Here is a 23,845-nt window from a genome sequence, read left to right as displayed (position 1 = left end):
CGTACCTGGTGCATTCCATAGCCGTTCAGGTGTGTTCTCCCCTAATGTACTACCTGGTATGTTCAGCAGGGGAGTTTAGCCTGGATGTTTTACAATATTTGTCATTACACAGAACACATTGTCTCCAGATGAACCTGGAGCATGCAGTAGCAGCTGAGCTGTGTTCTACTGGACGCGGGTGGTACATTCAGCAGCACAGCAGAAATGTTCTTCCTGGATATACTTTATTTCTCCACCACTCTTGCAAGTAGAACCAGTTTAGGAGCCTTTTTGGTTCAACTTAGGCACAGGGGTTTTAACCCATGCTAAGAGGTTGAGTCATTGTGTGAACATGCAGGACTCGCTGTGTGGTCACTCTACCTCTTTGTGCATCCCATATGTCAGCCTTTAAGATGGGTAAAGCACAGCTATGGGCAAATCAGTAAAATTAGGGCCAACTCAGACTTTTTGGAGTTTTGTTTAATTCTGCAATTCTGTTTTCATTTCTATGCACCTCTTCACTTCTGGTTCTGCCTGGCAATTCCAGGCCCAGCTGGGAACAGGACCAGTCAGAGATCTGGAGAGAGAGCCTATTCCCATGAGATCGCCAACCCACACTTACAGGCCAAGGTGGGATGGTTATATATTTTAGTTCACACCCTGATGTCTGGGTGCTTAGCTGAATTGGGCTGCTGAATCTTTCCGGCTTGACCTCTTGCTATTCAAAAGCAGGAACCTCAAAGAAAGCCATATTCGGAGATGATTTTTCTCAGGGAAACATACTTTCCTTCCTACTACCTGGGCAAGACAGGGGTTTAAGGCTGGATGCAAAGCCCATTGAAGTCCCACTGGCTTTAATGGGGTTTGATCAAGCCCTCACAGCAACACAAATACAATTCTGCCCTGCTCTTCTCTGCTGAAAGTGACCTTCCTGACCCCCTGGTTGTGAATGAGTTGGGAAACCCTCAGGGCCGCCCAGAAGATTCAGGGGGTCTGGGGTCTTTGACGGCTGGGGTCCTTCTGCTCCGGGTCTTTGGGGCACTTCGCCGAAGACATGGAGCGGAAGGACCCCCGCCACCCAATTGCCGCAGAAGACCCGGAGCGGAAGAAGCGGCTACGGGTCCTTCACTCCGGGTGTGTTCGGCGGGACTGAAGGACCCCTCGCCGCCGAAAGCTCTTGTGGGGGCCCCTGCGGGGCCCGGGGACTGGGGCAAATTGTCCCACTTGCCTCCCCCTCTGGGCGGCCCTGGAAACCCTTAGGGATTGTCCTGTTTGCTTACAGAGAAGTTGAGTGAGTAGGATTCCAGGCAAGCTAACCTTCCTTTCACTCATCTTTTTGAAATGCTTTCTAAGTGGCAGGAAACTACAGCCCCATTCAGACAAAATCAGGTTGGGGTGTTCACAACTATCGATGAGCTGTTTAATTAAGATAATAAAGGCAGTAAGTGATCCCCAGTCCTGTTTTTGTTTCCAGGTATATTTCAGGTGTGTTCACTGCTACGCCCCCGGCTGCAGCCGTAGTAAATATTAGACCTTTCAGGACAGGATTATTCTCTCCTCTCTGCACTCAGAAAGGCCGGGGAAAAGTTTGATCAACTTTCCTAGCAGGAATGAGACACTAAGGAAAATCACCAGTGTCCACTGCCACTCAGCCTGGTCTCAATATGGTCACGGACTTCTGGTTCTGCTGACCATGCCTTAAGGACCTTTATGGGACCTTCTGGTTCTGCTGACCATAAGGACCTTTATGGGAAGCATATTCCTTTCTTTGTAGCACCTCAGGAGATTGGTGGAAGTGGCAAACTGCTTTAAGAGTCCATCTACATAGGAAACTCTGTAAGCATTTTTCGGCACGGGTGGAAGCTGGATTATAGACCGGACATGGGGATTTTACCCTGCACTGAAGAAGGTCAGATGACACATGGATAAGATTGCTGATAGACAGGCCTCCAGCATTGGTAGCTCCAATGAAACTGCAGAAGTTTTCCTACCACCGTCAAGGCCTTATGGCTTAGTTACCCAAAGTTGAGGCCATTTTCCCCACAACAACGTATGGTGCACATCACAGAGGTGTGGGTGTGTGGGTGTGTATTATATATTCCAAGCGTCTGGGTCTCAGACCCACCATTAGAGGATTACTCTACTTATACCTATATCAACACAGTATCTGAGCACCTAGGAACTACTAAGAACCTGTGGTAAACGGCACCTGTGAAATGTAGCATGGGAATGAGGGAAGAATATCAAAGGTCCCCAACACCTAATTGTGGTGCAATGGCTTTAATACTAAATGTATTTCTGCCTTCCCCTGACATCCCAGCTCCATGCTACCGACAGAACCAGGGAGATCCTCTACTGGAGTGTGGGTAGAATGTACAAGGGGGATAGGATGTGGATAGGATGGAGGAAAAGCATTCTCCCTGGGAGTCAGTTCATGTCAGGGATCGTGTCATCTCCCACTGGACCCTTGGCACGTACAAGCCAAGGTCCCTGCTAACAGCAGAAGCCTGCTAGGATTTGCATAGCTGCTGCTCAACTCACCATCTGTTGCTGATCATATTTCAGGAGCTAACTGGCGACTGGAGCAGCCCGGATGAAACAAGAAAGGAGTAACCGCTAATCTCCCCCCACGTTGCAATTGCTCAGACCCAGTCCCCTTTCCACATGTACCAGAATCTACTTGAGTAGCTCCAGGATTTTATCCCAGGATCAGACCCCGGGAACCACCACCACCACAAACACCATGAGATGTCTTCCTTTGCTTGGCTGCCCAATACAATATCATAAGTAATCTGTGGGATGCGGTTGATTCCTAGGGCAACCTGCTTCTGATCATCCATGAAGTGGCACCTGGTTTCTGGTTTCTCTTCAAGTGCGTGGGCCAAATTTCCTCCTCACCAGTGGGACAACAACATAACAGACGAGAGAATGACAAGCTGGAAGCTTGTCTGAGTGTGAAGCATTCCAGTGGGCGAGGGAACATGATGGTATTTACCACTGGGAAAGGATGGGAAGCAAATTGTAGATGAATACTTTACATGTCAAAAGATGATGAAGAGCCTAGTGCCATCTACTGGGGTTTGGAGAGGAATAAACAGGAAAGCCAACGTCAGAGAGGGAAAGAATCTGCCTTTGAAATGGACTCCCTCCAAAGGCATCTGCTGATGTTCTCACTGTGAGGATGATTTACTACATGCTCAGCACGGCCAGTGAGCCCAGCCTGCTGCAGAACACACAGGAAAGACCTACCCTGCCCCAAAGAACTTACAGTATAAAACATAATCACCTCGCTGTGAGGATGCAATGGGAACCCAGAGCAGGGGATAACTTTGGGGCTGAGTCTTCTCTTAGGACTTGTCTGCCCCATTTGAAAGTTTGCACTAGTTTAACTTCAGTTAGTTTTTAAACCAATTTAAGCTAAGCTAAATTAAGTCACTGTTAAATAGAAATCAGAGCATTCACAAAGGAGTTTGCACCACTAGAACTAAATCGGCTAAAAATTGGGTAAACTGGCACCACTCTCTCATGTCCACAAGGCCTTAATCATGCCGGATCAGACTTTACTCCAGAAGTTAGTCGCACAGGGGCTACTCACTGATGTATGCAGCATGACTAAGGGCAACAGAACTGGGTCCTTCTAGGGTTTTTTCCCCCTTTCTTGTTCATTGCCATATGCTCCCTTCTTGTGGGCACTCTGGAAGATATGGGGATTTGAATGAGGGGAAGAGGTGTCTTAGTGAACTGGGACTTTGTTCTCTGCAGAAGGAGCAGTGTGGAGTTTTTACTTTGTTCACTGAATTATGAATTCAGCTAATAGTCGTTGATCAGCTGATCTGTAGTGGAGTTGGCTGAAATTCACCGAAAAATGTATTTGATCAGCATCCCATCAGCTCTGCCTTCCTTCCAATGCTGCACATACACAGCAAGGGCCTATGCCTGCATCCATCAAAGACAACAGGAGTTGCCACTGACTTCAATGGAAGCGGGAGCAGGCCTTTATCCAGTGGACTTCATTGTTAATGTCTCTAGAACATCCTTCTTGATTGCTAGTAGACCTTGAGGTGCCTGCCGCACATTGTCAAGGTAGGCATCATGTCAGCAATAAAAACCAACAACAGGAAAATGTGCCTATTTTCTCTTACAGAAGGAAGCAGTGGAAGCAGAAGGCACAGAAAAAAAATCAAATCACATGGACGTGATATCAGGTATCCCTAATTGGATACATGTAGGTCCCCAGCAAAACTGTCCACATGCAACATCAGGACTAGAACTCAGGACCAGATCTCGGCCAGCTCAGTTAAAGGAACATGCCTGCGACAGAAGGTTGACAGGATGTTTTAGCAATATTATTAAAGTTCACTTCCACTCTGTGAACCAACCACTAGGGGGCGACAGATTCTCGCACAGGGACAAGTCTGATCCCATCCAGTGGTGCCCAGAGACACCAGCCGCCTACATTAGACGATCACTCATACAGATCGTCTATGTGGTGGTGACCAGAAGGCACTTAAGAAATACAGCCAACACCCGCAGAAAACTGGAGTAGGAGATGCGCAAGAACCGTGCTTCGCACAAAGTGAAACAAGCTTCCATTCCAGAAAATGCTTTCATTCACTGGCGAATTTAATTAGCCATGGAAGGCTCTAATTACCCTTTTAAAAAAAAAAAGCCCAGAATACCCTTGACTGAGAGCCATGTTCTTTTCCTGTTTCTAAAGTAAACAGTGGAGACTGAGGCAGTTGTTTTCTGAGCTACAAAGGGATGTATTTAGTAGATCTAAATGTTTGCTTTTTTTTTTTTTTTCTCGAAAACGAGGTATTTTCCACGAGCCCTGTGCCTGGCCCTGCCAGCAAGTACACACCTGGCGGCCAACCTCCAAAACGTCGCACCGCTACAAAGAAAGAATAGGCTGGGGTATGTTTGCAACTGATTTATCCACGAGCCATTTCCCCAGCATTGCTCCTACAGGAATGCTGGTTGTCTGTTTGTCTTTCTTCCTTTGTTTGTTAATAGACAGATATTCCGCATGCTGGTTAACTGGCCAAAGGCAGGAGGTACCTGTTATGGAACAGAGGTGTGAGGGAATAGGAAAGTGAACAGGCCACCTCACACAACACTGCATAGCTTATTCCCTCAGTAGAATGGGATTATTCTGACCAACAGGAAAATCACAGGGAGGCCCTGGGAGTTAGGACTGCTGGGGTCTGTTCCTGGCTTTTTCACCGGCTTGCTGGATGCCCTGGATTGTGTTGACAACAATGAGCACCCCCAGATATTTCTGACATGGTACAGATCAATACTGTACTGTACATTCTTGGGGCTGGCAAATGATTGTAATACCATCCTGGGCAAATAAGCTCTGGTGCTCACTAGAGATCCCATGACTTTCTTGTATGAGTCATGGTGGTAAATTAACTCTGGTAGCCTGGCTAACTCCTAATTTGGGTTGTTTTACACTCCACCTATCTAAATTCTTTCTGCAATCCCAACTGGATTCCTCTCTTTCTGTCCAGTTGGCTGCATGTCAATAGTGGGTGATGGGATCCCTTTGGATATACTGTTACAGCCGATGTCCCCAGATGGAGCTATCACACATAGTCTTCCCAATTTTTGTTCTTAGTATATGATCAGTATTCAGTCCTCAAAAAAATGCAGTATTGTTAGTTTCTGATGCTGGATTTTATTTATTTGTTTATTTATTGAGGGACCTTTCTGCAAACAGCAGAAGAGCTTGCTCTCTGCCTTGATCTCGCTAAGGACAGTCAATTCTTGGTGCAGTTGCTCCCTGGCAACCTAGCACTCGTGTTTGGGCTGAGATTGCTGAAAGAAGGGATTGCGTGCTTGCTCTTTGTGACCACCTCTGTACAAGGACAGGTGTTGCTATAAATAATAATAAGAGAATATGAAGGAAACCTATTTCAACAAGTGCACTGAAATCTCATTCTTTATAATCCACCCTTACACTGATCTTTTGCCTAATATTAGGTCTTTAAACCTTGATCCAAAGCACACTGAAGTCAGATGGAGCCTTTCTGTTCACTTCAATGGGTGACAGAGAATTGTTGGTGCCCAGCTAGGGAAATCCTTGCTAATGATGGAGATTGGAGATTTATTTATTAGCTGCAGTGTTAACAGCCCTCAGATCAGAGCAGCAGGAGGGGAGTTTATCCAGGCCCAGAAGGTTCATGCTTTATAATGGATTATATGGGATCTGGCCACCCACCCTGGCTATGCTTTATTTACCCATGTGTAGCCACCCTGATTGCTTCCATAGGGAATGTGGAGGAATATGTTTATTGGCTTTCTACTGCATTTAGTTAACCTCTTCCTGGCTGCTAGTGGGACCAGCCTATATCCATTGCAGTGCAACTCCAACAGGGAGAGCAAATGAAATGCAAAGAGAGCTGTCAACCTGCAGGGCATGGGGGGGCAAGTTCAGAGCTGAGAATAGGAGGGCATTTTGCATAGCTTTTACTTAATAACAATAATACCTAGCTCTCCTGCACTGTTAACCTATGGAACCTCTCCCAGGCTCAGCTCAGCCCCAGCACTTGTCTACAGGAGGTCAGACTAGATGATTCTGATGGTCCCTCTTGACCTTAGAGTCGAGGAGTCTGAGTCGACAGTTCAGCTTCAGAAGAGGTGATTAGATATGTGATGACAGCGTGGTCCTAGAGCTGTCTAGACTGGAAGAGTGTCCCCTTTCCCCTGGAATCTGAACTGCAACATCAGATCATATCCTTTTGCTACAGCAAAGCTCATGTTCCCCAGATGAGTAGTAAAATGTGCTCTAGAAGTGCACAGTAATAGTAATTGTAACTGAGTTAACATCTTGTATTTACAGGGTGCCTTTCAGCCCAAAACATCCCAAAGCACTTTGCAAATTATGGTCTGAATCCTACATTCCTTACACAGGCAAAACGCCCATTACCGGCAAAAGGAATTTTGCCAGAGTAAGAACTTCAGAATGTATACATACTGCTGATGTGCAGCCACCTCTGGGGTGGAGCACCGCAGACCGATGAGGCACAACACACCGGATCATACTGAGAGGAGGGTCAGGAACAACAGAACAAACCCCTGCTTTTGTGAAAAGTGCCAGGGGCTTAAGAGCTGATAGAACCTCAGTTTCTGGGTCCCCTCTGAAACACACACACACACACACACACACACACTCTCTCTCTCTCTCTCTCCTCTGCAGAAGGCCAGCACAAGCGGGAGACACCAATTAAGAACTGCCAAGAGGGCTGAAGTGGTACTTAATTGGTGTCTAGGCCTCATGCTGATTCCTCTGCATGGGTTGAATTTCACTTACAGAGAGCAAAGTAACTGGGAGAAAAGTGAATGAAGTTCTTATTCCTGCTGCTGCTAATAGCCTCCAGTATTTGCCTAGAAAGACAGCTGGTATTGTGAACCATGGGCGGGAAGAGCTAATCATCCAAGTTCCATTGCAGCCTCTCACTGCTCAGAATCCACCCAAACTTTGTTGCCAATACCCCCTGCACCCAGACCTCATCCAGCGCTGGTGCTGTCCTGGGCAGTTGGCTCTGCTCAGAGCCTTCCCATTTTTCAGCGTGAGCCCATTTCCTTGGGTTAGAATCACGCCCAAGATCCATCCATGTTGTTTCTGAGCGATGCTCGCCTTCAGCCAGGAGTGTATCACCCTCTGGTGCATGAGCGCTGAATAGCAGAGACCCCAGCGAGAAGTGAGTTCGGCGCTGATCGGTGCCTTTGGGGGCAGGGTTATGATGAAAATAACTGACAACAGGCCAGTAACTTCAGGAGTGTGAAGAGGAACGAGACCAAGACCCACAGAGAACCGTGGAATCAGACTTACATTAGAGATGGAAAAGTCTAGTACTTCCTTTGCCATGACCGCCACCCTGAGACCAGGACTGATGTCCAATCTCGCCCATTCACCTGCACCAGCTGACTTAGTTCTAGAGCTAATCAAAGAAAAAACGTGGCTGGAAAATGGCCTTTTTTGGAAACATTTTGGAAAAAAAAATATGTTTTTTTTGGAAGAATGGGAAAGTTTTGATTTTTGGTAGAAAAACCAGAAAGTGTTTGTGAACGTTTTCTACAAATCCCCCCCACCCCAAATTTTATATTTCTTTTGAAAAATTTCATGGAAAATATTCACCATTTTCTGACCGGCTCTAACTGGTTTCACCAGGCCAGGGCTTCTGATCACTCTCCTAGCTGCCAAGTTTCTTCCAAACACCTGCATGGGATAGGGAGGACTACCCAAGCCTGGGTTGCTCAGGGCCCCCAGCAATGTCAAGCCTGCCCAGGTCCTGGGCAGTGGCCCTGGCATTCCTGGAGCTGGCTCTGCCATAGGTGAGTTGATATGGACCATTGTGCATGATCCCAAAATGTTGGTCTCCATTTCCAAAAAGAAAAGGAGTACTTGTGGCACCTTAGAGACTAACCAATTTATTTGAGCATAAGCTTTCGTGAGCTACAGCTCACTTCATCGGATGCATACTGTGGAAACTGCAGAAGACATTATATACACAGAGACCATGAAACAATATCCTTGCAACAAAGCCCGTTGCCAACTGTGCCCACATATCTATTCAGGGGACACCATCACAGAGCCTAATAACATCAGCCACACTATCAGAGGCTCGTTCACCTGCACATCCACCAATGTGATATATGCCATCATGTGCCAGCAATGCCCCTCTGCCATGTACATTGGTCAAACTGGACAGTCTCTACGTAAAAGAATAAATGGACACAAATCAGATGTCAAGAATTATAACATTCATAAACCAGTCGGAGAACACTTCAATCTCTCTGGTCACGCAATTACAGACATGAAGGTCGCTATCTTAAAACAAAAAAACTTCAAATCCAGACTCCAGCAAGAAACTGCTGAATTGGAATTCATTTGCAAATTGGATACTATTAATTTAGGCTTAAATAGAGACTGGGAGTGGCTAAGTCATTATGCAAGGTAGCCTATTTCCCCTTGTTTTTTCCTACCCCCCTTCCCCCCCAGACGTTCTGGTTAAACTTGGATTTATGCTGGAAATGGCCCTCCTTGATTATCATACACATTGTAAGGAGAGTGGTCAGTTTGGATGAGCTATTACCAGCAGGAGAGTGAGTCTGTGTGTGTGTGTGGGGGGGGGAGTGAGAAAACCTGGATTTGTGCTGGAAATGGCCCACCTTGATTATCATGCACATTGTAGGGAGAGTGGTCACTTTAGATAAGCTATTACCAGCAGGAGAGTGAGTTTGTGTGTGTGTGTTTGGGGTTTGGGGGGTTGAGAAAACCTGGATTTGTGCTGGAAATGGCCCACCTTGATTTTCATACACATTGTAAGGAGAGTGGTCACTTTGGATAAGCTATTACCAGCAGGAGAGTGAGTTTGTATGGGGGGCGGGCGGAGAGTGAGAAAACCTGGATTTGTGCTGGAAATGGCCCAACTTGATTATCATACACACTGTAAGGAGAGTGATCACTTTAGATAGGCTGTTACCAGCAGGAGAGTGGGGTGGGAGGAGGTATTGTTTCATGGTCTCTGTGTATATAATGTCTTCTGCAGTTTCCACAGTATGCACCCGATGAAGTGAGCTGTAGCTCACGAAAGCTCATGCTCAAATAAATTTGTTAGTCTCTAAGGTGCCACAAGTCCTCCTTTTCTTTTTGCGAATACAGACTAACGCGGCTGCTACTCTGAAACATTTCCAAAATATGACTGCACAGCCAGCTGTTGGAGAAGGGAATTGTCACTGCACAGCTGCGCGTCATGTGTCACTGCACTACGGAACCTCGCTGCGCACGCATGTATCACTGCTTTGCTGGGTTTCGTTGCCTGTCGCAGAGCGGCATGTTTTGTCAGGCGCCATTTCCTCGTCTGAGAGGATTTTTCTTGCAACAGATATGCGAAAAGCCCCGCGAAAGAGGCACTCTGAGCTAAAATAATCAGTCCCTTTCAGAACCAGAGAGAACCCGACCCAGAACTTCAAATCTAAAGTCTTTTTGTTTTTCAGGGCAGCTTCTGACACAGAGCCTGGGAACTATGATTTTTGGTTCTGGAGAGAATCCAAAGCCAGAAGGGGGTGCTATTTTCTGGTTCAGGTCAGGCCAAAATCTCAGGCGAAGTTTTCAGCTGTAAAATGATGGAAATCTCACGAGAGCAGCTCATCTTGCTCGATTTGCACCATTCAAGATGACAGATATTTTGCTCGTTGAGCTAATTTTGTGAAACTTCTGCCACTGTGGGACTGACATCTTCCCATCTAGAAGCCTGCACAATTTCAGTGCTGATAAACTGGAACCCAAAACAAGGTTTGGACACAAACCCAAACCAAACTCAAACTCAATCTGGATCACAGTCAAGTGCAACATATTCCTTTGGGTTAGCTCAGGTCGACATATGAACACACATGAGAGGGATTTTTTTCAGCATAGGGCTGCAGCTCTCAGCAACACTGGCATAAATCTGAAACAACGCCACTGGCTTTCGTACAGTAACTCCAGGTTCACACAGATGGAACTGAAACGAGAACCTGACCCTTCAGCTTCTCCTTAGAGGTGAAATATTGTCCTCCTATGCTGAAAAAAATCCTTCTCATGTGTGTAATGGGGGACAGCCTTACAAATATAATTTATGTACTGCGGTCAAATTTAAGCCTCAATTTTTTTTATTCCTTTTTTTTATTCCTTTGCTTTTAGTGATGAGCTGGAACTGACTTGAGCAGCCTCCCACTGAGAACCATGTGTCACCAATTAAAAACACTCTAGCGCCCTCTTTTGTACGAAGTGCGCACCACCCACCACTTAGGGGAATCCTTCCCACAGGACTTTTTTCCGATGAAAACCCAGGGCACCTCCAGGTTCCCACTGGCCCACCGTCTCCGGTAATGTGGTCACGTGATCGGAGCCCAGAAAGGGAGCACACTATTTTCTTCATTTCATTTTGTCTCCTTGATTTGACAGCCCAAGAGATCTGGTTTCTGCTCACTGCCGATGGGCTCACGCCCGTAAAAGAAGCTGTGTGCACGTGTTGCGGCGTAAAGAGCGTGTCCTTCCTCCCATCAGTTGTCTTTATTCCTGATGGCGCCTCATTCATCGTCGATGGAACGCACTAAACGGCAGCCTCGTGGGGCGGAGCTGAGGCACGAAAATCCTCCTTGGGATTGGGTACCACCTGCCTCAACTGCCCTCAGCCGCCTTTGTTCGGAATCTTCTGGTGAAACACGACTGAGTGCAGGTGTGAATCACAGAGATGGGGCCGAAGTCCACCTGATGCCCACCGAAAGCTACCCACTCCCAAACTCTGCTGAAAAGCGCAGGCAGCCATGAGAACGGGCCGGGGAGTAATGCACTCATCTTTTATTGCCTGGAGACATGGGGTAAATCCAGCTTAAAAACACACAGGAGTCAAGGCTGGGCTGCCTCTCTGTTTATCAAGAGAGGCCCAGTGCTGCTCCAGAAGCAGGGGCGTTGCAGGTCAGGGTTGAGAAGCCCGAGCAGAAGGCTCGGGTTTAGGACTGGGATAATGTGGGGGTGGAGGGGGGTTTGCAGATCAGGACCCAGAACTCTGAATAGGTCCAGATGGGAGGAAGCTCTGGAATAGCAGGAGCGTTATCAGCAAAGTAGCACCTGGCTGCCCCAGCTGAGAGCGGCTGCAAGCACATAGTGACAGATAGTGTCTGTCCAAAACAGCTTATCATGTAAACGGACCAGATGAAAGATGGGAGAGGAAAGAGAAGTGCAGAGAGGTAAAGCAATTTGGACAGGGTCACAAAGCTAGGAATAGAATCCGAGTGTCCTGACCCGCAGTCCGGTGCTCTCTCCAGTAGACCACACTGCCTCCGTGTGGGCCCTTGCCAGAGCTGTACCGGTAAGGGGCCCAAGACTAGCATACAGAGGAAAGCGGATACTGTATCGGGATTCACCTGCACTGAACAGCACAGAGGTTTCATAGATGCTGAGCTCTGCCCCAGAGCTGTGCAGGGAGCCCAGAGATGGCATGGCAGGGAGGTGTCCAAATTAAGGTCTACTAGCAGAGCTGTGGAGACCCATGGAGAAGGCGCTAGCCAAGGGTTGTCAGAGGCTTGAGCCTATGGAGTAATGAGTTCTGCTGAGCGTTCTCAGGTGCTGTGCAGAGGGGAGCTTTGGCCACAAGTAACCAGCAAACCGGCAATGCCATCAGATTCTGTAGACAGGTAAAGAAACTTTAAAAGTCAGTGCAGCATCCCTCCTGGGCAGGGGTGCAAACTTTTAGCATCCCACATGAGCCCACACCAGAGGACTAAGCAGACCTTGGACAAGCAGGTTGTGTGTTTGCAGAGCTTAGGGGTTATCCCAGTGCCCCCCCTGCAGCATTGCTTCACCCCATGCCTCCCGGGGACAACGCAGCCCTCCGCTCCCGCTCCTGCATCCCCTCTCTCCTCCCCACAAGCTCACGGAGATTTGCTTTGGAATGGCCGGGTGGGTCTAATCCCATCCCCCTTTGAGTAAAGCCCTTGCAAAAAAAATCAAGAGAATCCATTTATTTTTTTGTGGGATCTTATCAGACTAATCCCTTGCGGCAGAGTTATTCCTTTCATTCGCTGGGAGCCTGTGTGTGTGCACAGAGCGTGCTACTGCAGAGCCTGGGACTCGAAACCACATATGAAAGTAGGAAATGAATGTATAAATCAGAGTATTACCATGGCGCCCGCGAGCACTGCCATACCAGAGAGACGCTGCATCTCGTTGTCTCTCCGGTAAACGCCCTACTTTTAGGGGTTTCGGATACAGCTATAGGAATCCATACTCTTTTCCTGTCCCACCCCCTCATTGCTGGGATCAGGTTGGCCAGGGCGAAGTTCCAGAATGTAAAAGGAAGGAAAGTTAGCGGTTTGGAGATTGAAGGGCCCTGGGTTGTTGTTTTTTAAAAACTCCTGTGACTGCGGAGAAAAACAAAATTCTATGGGTTTCATTTATTGCACTGGCAATAAATGCACTAGTCAGCCTGCAGAGTGAATCTACGGCATCTGCCGCTCAGCGGAGGAAAAACGAAATCAAATTTTGATTTATTCCCACGGCCCTGGAGCCCGCTTTGTTAACAGATTATTTCTCCATCAAGGATTTCCCAACCCCCATTCCCACCCCTAGGATTTTGCCTTAGTGGGTCAGTTCTGTGCTGTGTGTGTGGTAACAAAAAATCCTCTTGCTGTGGTCATCATTCCCAAATGAAGCCCTTTTCCAAGGGGATTGTGGCCAAATGCACTATAGCCCCACATGTAGGCTGCGGAGATCAGCATAGGAAACAGGAGCATAAAGAGAGAACTAGTATTTATTCAATCAAAAGCCCCGGGGGTGCCAATGGACTATGGAGCCTTCTGCCTCTAGGTTCAAATCCTGCCTAGGTTGGTCCTCTGACCGAATGTTGCTAGCATCTGATGGCCATTGGGCAGCCAGCATGAAAGGAGCTAGCTGTCCTAGTCAGCTGACAGATGTCCACATCAAAACAAACCATCGTCACAACTGGAACATCACTCCCTGGGCATTAGCAGCCTAAGCAGAGAGACCCACTATGGAATGGGCATTGAAGGGTAGACAGCCTGCCTTCTCGTCTTCACAGGGGTCCCATCCATGGGCGATGGGACTGGGAGGGCCTTTTGGCAGAGCAGAGCTTGTGGGAAGCTGGCAGACCTGCTGCCCAAGCTATACCTGTTCTGTGGGACCTTACACCAGCATTATGTTGACTCATAATTCTTGGATTCTAGGGGTAGGGAAAAGAGGCGGGAAATGGGAATTATCTCCTCTTCCCACACCAGGATAGGGGGGACTATAGGAACCTGCTCACACCCTTGTGAGTGGAGCTGTCCAGGATCTGAGTGGAGACATAAGAAGCCTCCTGTGTCCCTTACCCAGGCAAAGAACCTTTGAGAGCAAAGATGACAGGTGAACTTCTCAGTGCTCTTTGGCCCCTGCCAACCCATCCCACTGGGCCTAGCACGCAGGGGCATCTCTTGTATACCATGGACCCAACTCTGCCAAGTGCTGAGCACCACCTGTGAGCACCCTCAACTTCCACTGAAGTCCATGGGAGTTGGGATCACTCAGCCTCGCAGAATTAGACCCTGTAGGAACGGAACCATCTAGGCAGAAGAGGGCAGGTGAAGGATGGGATTCCAGTGCATCCCTGGCCTTTTGAGAGCTGCACTCAGACTCTGCGCATTGCTTTAATCTAGTATTTGTTGGTTTAATTTTCTAATAACGTATTCCACAGAGCAGTGCAGCCAGACAGGAGCCATAACCCAGAACAGCTGCTGGCATGAAAAACGCTACTGTATCTCTGACACTAGAGTCTTTTATAGCCAAGTTACGATGGTTTCAGCACTGGTGCACTCACAGCTGGTATTAAATATCTGAATTAGTGCACCCCGTCCACAGCTCGTCTTGACAGCCCCGGTTTCTTTCCAACATTCCCCAAGGAGAAGCAAATGGTCTGCAGGCAGCACCTTGAGCTGAAGGCTCAGGGCGGCCAATTGTCAAGGTGACACTGAGCTTTTTAACCTGTCGGTCTCTGGGTGAGCGTTGGAGCCGGTCAGTGGTAATATAGTGCTGGAATCTCATTAAGTGGCCAGGGAGGATGGTCTCAGCCCATTCCTAGCGAGCAAGGTGTCCACATCAACAGAACCATTCGAGCAACTGGCACTCATTGGCCCCCTGCCGGCAGGCAGCTGGAGCCAGTGGCTGAATGGGCCATGAAGCCTGAATTCGACTATGTTTCCCAGGCGGTACTTGCCCTATATTTATCTTAGACGCCTGTCTGTTCCTCCTGCTTATTCCCAAGCTTCCAAGGCAGGCCTTTACCTTAGGCCTATCCAAATCCCCCGGTCAATTCTACATGCTGGCAGCTCCCACTGACTTCAGGCATGCTCATCTCAGAAAACAGAGCTTCAAACAGTATGCCATAGTCTGCGTTTCCCATCTACTAAAACCCCACTGAGGAGAGCTGCTAAAAAAATTGTGCAAAATGGAAACTTTAACAGGAAAATTTCAGTCTCTTGCAACAATTTTTTTGGGGCGGGGGGGGGCGACCAAAAAGAAAACCTCCCAGCCTCCCTAAATTTTTCAGTTTCCAAAAATTGAAAAAATTCCCTGGGAAAACTTAGACAACAACCAAAGCAAAAAAAAAAAAAAAAAGGTTTTCTTTGAAAAATGTCACAAGAAATATATTTTCCCTGAGCAGCTCTGCCATCTGTGTGCAACTCCGCAGCTGTGTTCCCTCCTCCTGCATTGCAACGGTGGATGAAAATGACCCTTGTACTTACCCTCTGTGGTGCATGTCACTATGATGCTCGTTTGTCGGTTTGGTTCCTGAACTGTCCATTGATATGTCTAAGCAGCCCATCTCTCTGCAGAGGCACGGTGTCTGGCAATATACACTCTCACACTCATGGGCCCTGTAAATTCACTACCCAAATTTTGTTTAAAAAAGGGGAAAAAATCCCTAAAGGTGCCCTTTTACCCTCATCCATCATTGTTTATTTAGCTTCTCTAGGCGATAAGGTGCTGGTCTTGCAAACACTTGAGCAGGTGCTTAATTTTAAGCAAATGTAGCCCTGGTGAAGTTGAAGGCACATGCATTAGAGTTGGCAGGATCAAGACCTACATCAAAGTGGATTCTGAGTGACAGCCGCACCTTGATTTCACTTTCTTTTCCTTTTTCCTTCTCTCTTCCCCTCCTTCATTTTCTTTCAGCAGAAGCAGAGTAAGCAACAAATCTGAAAAAGATGCCGGCTTTCCAGAATCATGAATGATAGTTTAAAAAAAAAGCGCAAATCAGAACTTCTCTTCAAATAAACACGGACGTTTCTGATCTAGTTGTTTATGACTCTCTGTTACAGCCCATTTAGCTGACAAAAGCAAAGCGAAATCAGCATTTGATGGCTGTGAAGAAATGAAAAGCCATCGGCCCCACATGAAAGGGAAGGCAGTGGAATAAACAAACTCTGATTACATGGAAGGAGTTGTGTGTTTGCTTAGAAAGAGATCAGTGAATCACAACCGGTTGTTTGCCCTGGAGGAGGAGGAGAAGGGAAAGAGCACATCCTGAATAATTCGCGCAGTGGGAACATTTACACCAGGGGTAATCAGTTATTTTTTGTCAAGCTCCACATTTCTCGGTCAAGGTTCAGACTCCAGCGAAAACAATATAAAAATAATAACAATAAGGATGATCATAAGTCAATAAAAAGATGTTGGAAAGTGTCTGGCGGTCTGGATTTGGCCCGTGGTCCGCCTGCCCCTGATTTACACACATCACACGCATAATTCTTCTGCTCAGGGCTGTAAGATAGGAAGTCTGTCTCAGTGGTTAGTGCGCTAACCTGGGACTCGGGTGATCTCGGAGTCTGGCTGTGCCTTGGTTCCCCTCTAGAAAATGGGCGTAATGGCACTGCCCTACCTCACAGGGGTATTGGGAGGATACATACATTAAAGACGGTGAGGGACTCAGATGCTGTGGGAATGGGGGCCGTGTAAGTACCTAAGATCAATAAGTGTCTCCAAAGAGTTACTCACTGCCTCAGTGTGTCACCGGTTGGGGCTTTGCGATGGCATTGGGTGGCTTTGATATAGCTTAAATCTTAAAATCATTTAAAAAATATTATCAACACCGTTCTGTTCACTGTGGTCATCAACATCTTTTATTCTGGGTCTCTCACCCTGAGATTAGCTGGCTTCCATCCAGAGAGAAAGGCTGGTCTAGCCTGGACTCAGGAGGGCTGGGTTCAAACCCTGCCACTGCCATAGCCGCCCTGAATTACACCATTACTGTGGACTGCGTGTGACTGTTCTGGCTGCAAAATGTGGGTGGGAAAGCAGAACTATCAGCATTGTACAGCAAATTGAGACACAGGGACTGAGTGACTTGGCATGAGGTCACACAGCAGGTCAATGGCAGAGCCAGGGATAGAAGTGAGGTCTGGTGATGCCCTGCCCCAGGACTTAGTCACTGGACCAAGCTGCTTGTAGAAATGCTCTTACGAGCTCACTGTCCCCGATCATTTCATAGAGAGAAGGATGCTCCATTGCATCGGGCTCTAGCCTCGGGAGCAGCAGACATAGGGGCAGCTCCAGGCTCTGCCAAAGGCTTCTTGTATGGCCTTGGGCAAGTCACTCCACCTCTTTGTTCCCTAGCTGTAAAAAGAGGGTGTCTCTTTGGGGGCGCATGACCACCCAAAATGAAATGGTGCCCATGATCCCATGGTTTTCGTAGAAGAATTTTCCCACCACTACTAGTTCTAATGCCTCCAGAAAAGGGCCACAAGATCTTCTGCCCAGCAGACTCTGAGCCCATCATTTTAATTTGGTTTTGAACGGTCACACTCCCACATATTTCCCAAAGAATCCATGTAAACCTGCAGCCACGTCACCTGCGTGTACACCTTCCCCACTGCCGGCCACAGCGCCTCCCATGCCAGGACGCTGTTAATTATCTAGCTGGTTTTACTGGATGGATTTCCAGCACCCAGAGGAACCGCCCGGGTCTATGCAAAGGTTGACTGGAGGAAGGAAAATCAGTGGGTGGAAAGGAATATAAATCCAGGGTCTTTGATCTTTTACATCATCTGCAAGACATTCAAAAGCTAAATGCAACATAATAAACAAGCTGTCAGGGGTAGGGAGTGAAGGGATCCACATGCATTGGGTGGGGTGCTCTCCACACGGGGCAGAACGCAACGGGAGGTGAGACAAGTGACGGGATGCCGCCCAAATGTTCCGCCGCCCCTACTTATGCCATCTCCCATTTGTCATCGGCTTTGCTTGCTTCTGATCTTTCAGCACGAGCATGGTCTGCGGAGGCAGCCTCATGCTTCATGCCGCACCGCCACTTTCATTTGGGAAACGGCAGGTGGAGAAGTGCCCATCACGCTTCCTTCATGTTCTGTCAATTCTGTGTGTGTCTGTCTTCTGCAGATGGCTTGGGAGCCCTTCGGGGGCCCTGGATTCATTTAAAGAACAATGGCCAACATAAGGCAAATCCAAATGGAGTGCAAGGATCTAAAGCGATGAAGCTTGAAGCCAGCACAGCTGCTTGGATGAATCTCAAAAAAGTTGGAGGATTACTTTGGTTCCAGTAAAGCACCCAGAAATTTAGAGGCTTGTGTAATACAGTAGATGCGTGTCTGGTATCATGTCACCCTCTCGTGGCTGTCCTTAGTGACTATAACAGATTACTCCTTCCTTTCACCTAGAGGAGGTGCTCATTAAGCCCAGATGGTAAAGGTTTGCGTTTCTGCTGCTGAAATTCCCGAGTTTGACTTCTGTTGCTAACCGTGGTGTCTGTACATATGTGGCACAATTTTATTATGCTTTCTTAGATTTTCTGAACTTCTTGGGACTGCAGAGGTAAGCCTGATTTCTCAGAGGAATAGGTTTGCACATGGTATTTTGGATTTTCTGCTCTTCACTGTAAGGCCACAGTAAATATACCATACAAATATTTTAGATAGAGAGAATTTATATATATATATATATATATATATGCAGTCAATTTATATATATATATATATATATATATATAAAATTTACTGCACATATCTATATACATATATAAAACCTTTACTGCAGATATATACAAATTGTCTGTCATTAAGGATCATATCTGCAAAGGTCAGAAGCCTGGGGCCATAGGCACGACTGCACAATTAGTCCACATATTTTCTGCAATGGCCACAATGGGCTGGTGAGACTCCTCTGGGACCTTTGGCAGATGCAAATACCCTGGTTGCCTGCATTCATAAAAACTGCATTTGCCAGTTCATTGCACACGTTTAAGCACACAACGAAACAACCAATGACCTCCTCCCCACCACCCAAAAACCCTCTGGAAGTCACAGTGTGGGCACCTACCATCAGCCGGTTCACGCTGTTTGGATGTTGTATCCTTGCCTCTCCCCCCCCCTTCCCTCCCCCCCGCCGAATCCATTGGTTGTTTGGCCATGAGCATGTTTGGAAGACACCTACAGGAACACATTGTGGCTACTACCTCATCATAAACAGCAAGGGTTACTATTCACACAGCACTGTCCACTTGGAATATATGCCTTGGGCCAGCGCCTTAGCTGGTTGAAACCAACTTCACTGCCGTCAATGCCCCTTTGCACCAGCTGAGGATCTGGCCTTAAAGTGGGCTAAGCAATACTCTGATTCTTTTGCTCCTGTGCCAGGCTCTGTTCCTATCAGCAAACAGAGCTCCCAATTGCAGGAGAGCTCAGGCTCTATTGCATTGTTATGTGGATAAAGTCCCTTTTCTTACGGAAGAGACATGTTGGGAATAAAACAGAGGTCATTTCACCCTTTGCCTGTGTTCCGGATTCCCCCTGAGACTGGCGTCTCTCTGTCTTCTCCAGTGACCTCAGCATTCGGGATGGGAGCCTGCCTGGTAGCTGGTTCCACCCTGTTGCAATATTCATTTACTTCTTGCTCTTGTGCTCGCTCTCTGGGACCCTTCAGCTTCCTGACCACTGCACTTAATTTGTCTCAGGTTTTAGAATTTATTTCGGTGTCTCCAGTCCTAGTGTCTGGGACTAGCTGAAAATAGTAACCCAGGCTGATCTTATCTGCAGCTATTATAGACTTCAATTATATCCTCCCCGGACTATCTATTACTTCTAAGAAATTAGATCTTGGTTGTTGTTTTCTTACCCCTTTGCTTGTCCTCATAAACCTTGCAGGCTCGGGATCTGCCTTCAGTGCAGCGTTTCAGGAGCCAGACTGGGTTTTTATAACAATAATGTAATAACGCTTTGCACTTCCATAGCCCCTTCCATGGAAGACTTCCAACTGCCTTTTGTGAATTAAGCCTCGCCACAGCCTTGCACGAGGCATTGTCATCCTCATTCTACTGATGGGGAAACTGAGGCATGGAGGGGCTACGGCCTAATTTTGAGAGGTGCTTTCAGTGGCTTCTCTTGGAGTTGTGGGTGCTCAGCACCTCTGAACATCGGGTCCTCGGTGACTTGCTTGAGGCCACGTGGTGGGTCAGTGTCAAAGCCAGGAGTGGACCCCCAAGAGTCCTGATTCCCAGTCCCTTGCTATAACCTCTGGGCAGTGCCCTCCCTTGTTAAAGACCAGGCAGTTAGCCATGCAGCAAATGGCTGCCAGTGTAGGACACTGATGTTTTCCAGATGCAGCATTCGGGAGCAGCCTTGGCATGGGGAGGAGATCCTAGAATTAACCAAATATCCTGGAATCGTACTAAAAAAACTGGCTACAATGGGCTGTTAAGACTGAAGCCAGAGCAGGATGTTCCCCAGGCTCATGCCAAATTCCAGGGGCCCTCTCCTCTTTCCCCACCCCCAGCTCACATGTGCCCCGGCAGCCCTCTGCACTTCATTTCCCTCTCATAACTGCAGCGTGGGGCACCCACCTCTTTACCGCATCATCCCCATTAGAGTCCACCTCAATGGCTCCCCACTAACATGCTAGAAAAGCTGGCGAGAGACCCGTCGTTCCTTTCCTCAGAACTTTGCTGCTGGGGTTCCCATCAAATCAGGTAGGTGGCTTATTAGATTAAGGAACTTCTTGCTCCTAGAGCAAAGGCAGGTCAGAGGGAGATGCAGGAAGACCCTTTAGGTACCATAACTGTCCCTGCAGAAGGGAGTATAGCGGGAATGACAAGGAGCGCCAGATGGAGAGGTTGTTGCCCAACTAACTCACTGTAATCAGCACCACACTGCAGCCAAAATATCCCACTGCCAGCCAAGGTCTTACCCCTGCAATTCTCTCCATTCAAATGCAGAGGGATCATATTCATATTAAGAACACAGTGTAGCCTACATGGAATGGTTATTACTCCTGTGCTACCAGGCGTAGATACAGACAGCTGAGCGAGTTGTTCACCTGGACTCGCTGCCAGGTAAGGGCTCCTTGCTACTGAAGATAAAGAAATTGATCTACGCTTAGGATGAAATCCTGATCCCCTTGAAGTCAATGGCAAAACTCCCATCGCCATCGGTGGAGCTAGGACTTCACCCTGGAAGTTGAGCAAAGAGTGATTTTTTTAGCTGGTTTCCCGGAGCAAAGGACGTTCTTTGTCTTGGGGTCATAGGATGAAAGGAGGGCCAGAGTGACCAGGCAGACCGACAGACCAAAACCAAAACGACAGTTCTGCACGCCCCCAAACTTCGGTGAGTTTGGAATCTAGGTCTGATAGCTACAGCGGCAGTCCAATATTTTCAGCTTAGGGAAGGGACTGTCTTTTAATAAGTGTTTGTAAAGTGCCTAGCGCAGTGAGGTCTCAACCCCGATTGGAGCCCTTAAACACTCTGCCAAATAACCACATTCATAAATAATAATAATTCCTGTGCTTAAAATGGTTGGGTTATTTTTTTACTTCCACCTATCTCCCCTCTATTGTTTACATATGGTCCTGTCAGTTCTTGAAATGGTTTCTTGGCTTGTGCTATAATCAATCATTCTTGAATTTTATGCTGGAATGAATATGCTGCTTGAAAAATAAATAGATCCAGCAGGATATTTAGATAAATAAATAAATAGATAGATCCTGCATAATCCTCAGCTCTTGTGTGGCAAACAGAAGGAGGGAAACACACTGAGCTGCCACAAGGGGCCTGTGGCTTCATTAACCCTCCTGTGGTGACATCTCGGGTGCAATATGCTGTTCCATATCAGGAGATGGCGTTCAGGTGGTGGCTTGCAGAATTCAGGGCTGGAGTGATAAGCAAATAGGAGGCAGATGGGATAATTGTGGCCTTTTGAATTTTCATAAAACCTCTAAATATTTTCTAAGTTTCTCCATATTTTCCCCCAAAATCAACAGCAAGGAATGAGGAAGAGGGAGAGGGAGAGAGAACATAAAGAAAATGTGAATGAAAATGATAATATTTTAGCTGCTGTACATTTGCTCGTGCAGAGTCTATAATCCATCTGTAAATGTACACGGCTGCCAGAGATCATTAAGTCAGATAACAGGGCTGGACCTAAACCAGGACCAGATAATTGCATAGCCACTGGACAACATTTGCATCCTTATTATTATGAATAGCTGTGACCCCAGTCCTGCAATCTGAACTGCATGGGCAGAACACCACAGAGACTTTAACTGGATTCTCTGCTAACACATTAGTCCCAGCATGCTGGTCAGATGGCAGGACCGGGGCCCACTGACATAGTGGCATGAAGACATACCGCACATTTAGCGATAATGAGGAAGACTTTGTCCCTCCCTGGAGCACCTACACCAACACTGTGCAACCTGCTGTGATATAAGTGTAACCAACCCTGATTCTCCAGGCTGTAAACTAATCTTTGCAGTGTTCAGGAAGGAGTTTCTCCCCCATGTATTGTATTGCACAATTGGCCGGTGCACCTGATTCGATAAGCATCAGAGTCAAGGGGAATCAGGCCCTTTGCAATCCAGAACTTTTTCTTGTTTTCCTCTGAAACATCAGGTAGTCAGCAGGCCTGATTAAAAGGACCAATTGTCTGATCTCGTACAGGGTTCCCAGGCTTGGTAACTGACATGTGGAGACCTGATTTCACAAGAAAAATGCTTTGTGTTGGGCAAGAGTGAAGGATGCTCCTGTCAGCCCTGGGAATGTGCAGTGGCCAAAGGGAATTCCACCCACTGCTGAGCATTTTTGCCAGCTGACCTGTGGGTGTCTCAAGACTTAGGAGGAAAAGCACCAAAGAAACCCCTACCAGCTATTTACATGTGATCAGGTTCTCTGCTGTACCAGAATATATGGAAATATATTGCGGTCAATTCTGTCCTCAGATAAGTTGGTGCAACACCTGCTGCTTTCAGTGGGAGCTGGACCTGCAAACCTGAGGGTGGGGATTGAGCACATTGTGCCATGGCATCGTATGCTTTAGCACCAGGGCATTAACAGGGGCCTGTTTGGCCACGTTTTATACAATCTCACATCTCTTCTGACTCTCCAAGCGAAGGTGTAAGTACTTGTGCAGAGAAGGCCTGATTCGGTGAGCTTTCTCAGAGGGAGTGGTATTTACTCATGAGAGTGGCGTCATTGATCACGAAGGCCCAGTGCGTGGGAAAGGATTCCTCAAAATTAGTGAGGATCACACAGAATCGGGCTCAGCATAAATAGAAGTGTTGCCCTAACAACGGTAACGTCACCCCCACACACCCTGCTTTAAAAAAAAATCCTTCATTCCACCCCTCCCTCCCCGAATGCCAGCATTGCAATGCCAAATGGATTTTTTTCTTCCAGGTGACTGAGTTGAGTGCACAGTGATTATTTACTCTCTCTCAGAGAGACTCCTGGAGTAGCTCAGCACATCGATATTAATTTAAAAAATCCATCAGTCACGTTCCCGCTTGCTAATTAACTAAACAAAACCGGCAAAAAAGAGCCACACACACAACTGGTCAGGACATGTTTTTTTCCTTTGAAAATTTTGCAGGCTTTGTTGAAACACTTTTTTATTTTTACAAAAACCCAGAAAATTTTGACTGAAATGGAAAATATTTTTTGCAGAAATGTCCAGTTCTTTTAAAATGTTATTTCCTGTCAAAAAATACTTTGATGGAAATTTTCCCACCAGCTCTAACCACACACATATGCACTCACGCACGCACACGATCCTCCAAAGGCTTTGACCGGCACTGGGTTTCATTTCTCAAACAGGGCAAAACTCGATAGTCTCCTGTAACCTTTTAGCCCCGGTATGTCACTGGATTCTGTGAGTACTTCAATAGTGTAAAACCCAGGCACTTGGGCCTCAGATGGGGACCAGTCAAACATTGATCTCATTTCCAGCTTCGCCATGTGGCCTCCATGAAATATTCTTCATGCTGGACTTTGAGACATTAAGAGCATATTTTATGTTCTCTCTGTATATCTGGAAGCTCCATTG

The sequence above is a fragment of the Eretmochelys imbricata genome, chromosome 18, assembly GCF_965152235.1.
Source record: "Eretmochelys imbricata isolate rEreImb1 chromosome 18, rEreImb1.hap1, whole genome shotgun sequence".
NCBI lineage: Eukaryota > Metazoa > Chordata > Testudines > Cheloniidae > Eretmochelys > Eretmochelys imbricata.
The sequence above is the reverse complement of the archived record's forward strand: the minus strand, read 5'-3'. Positions refer to the sequence as shown.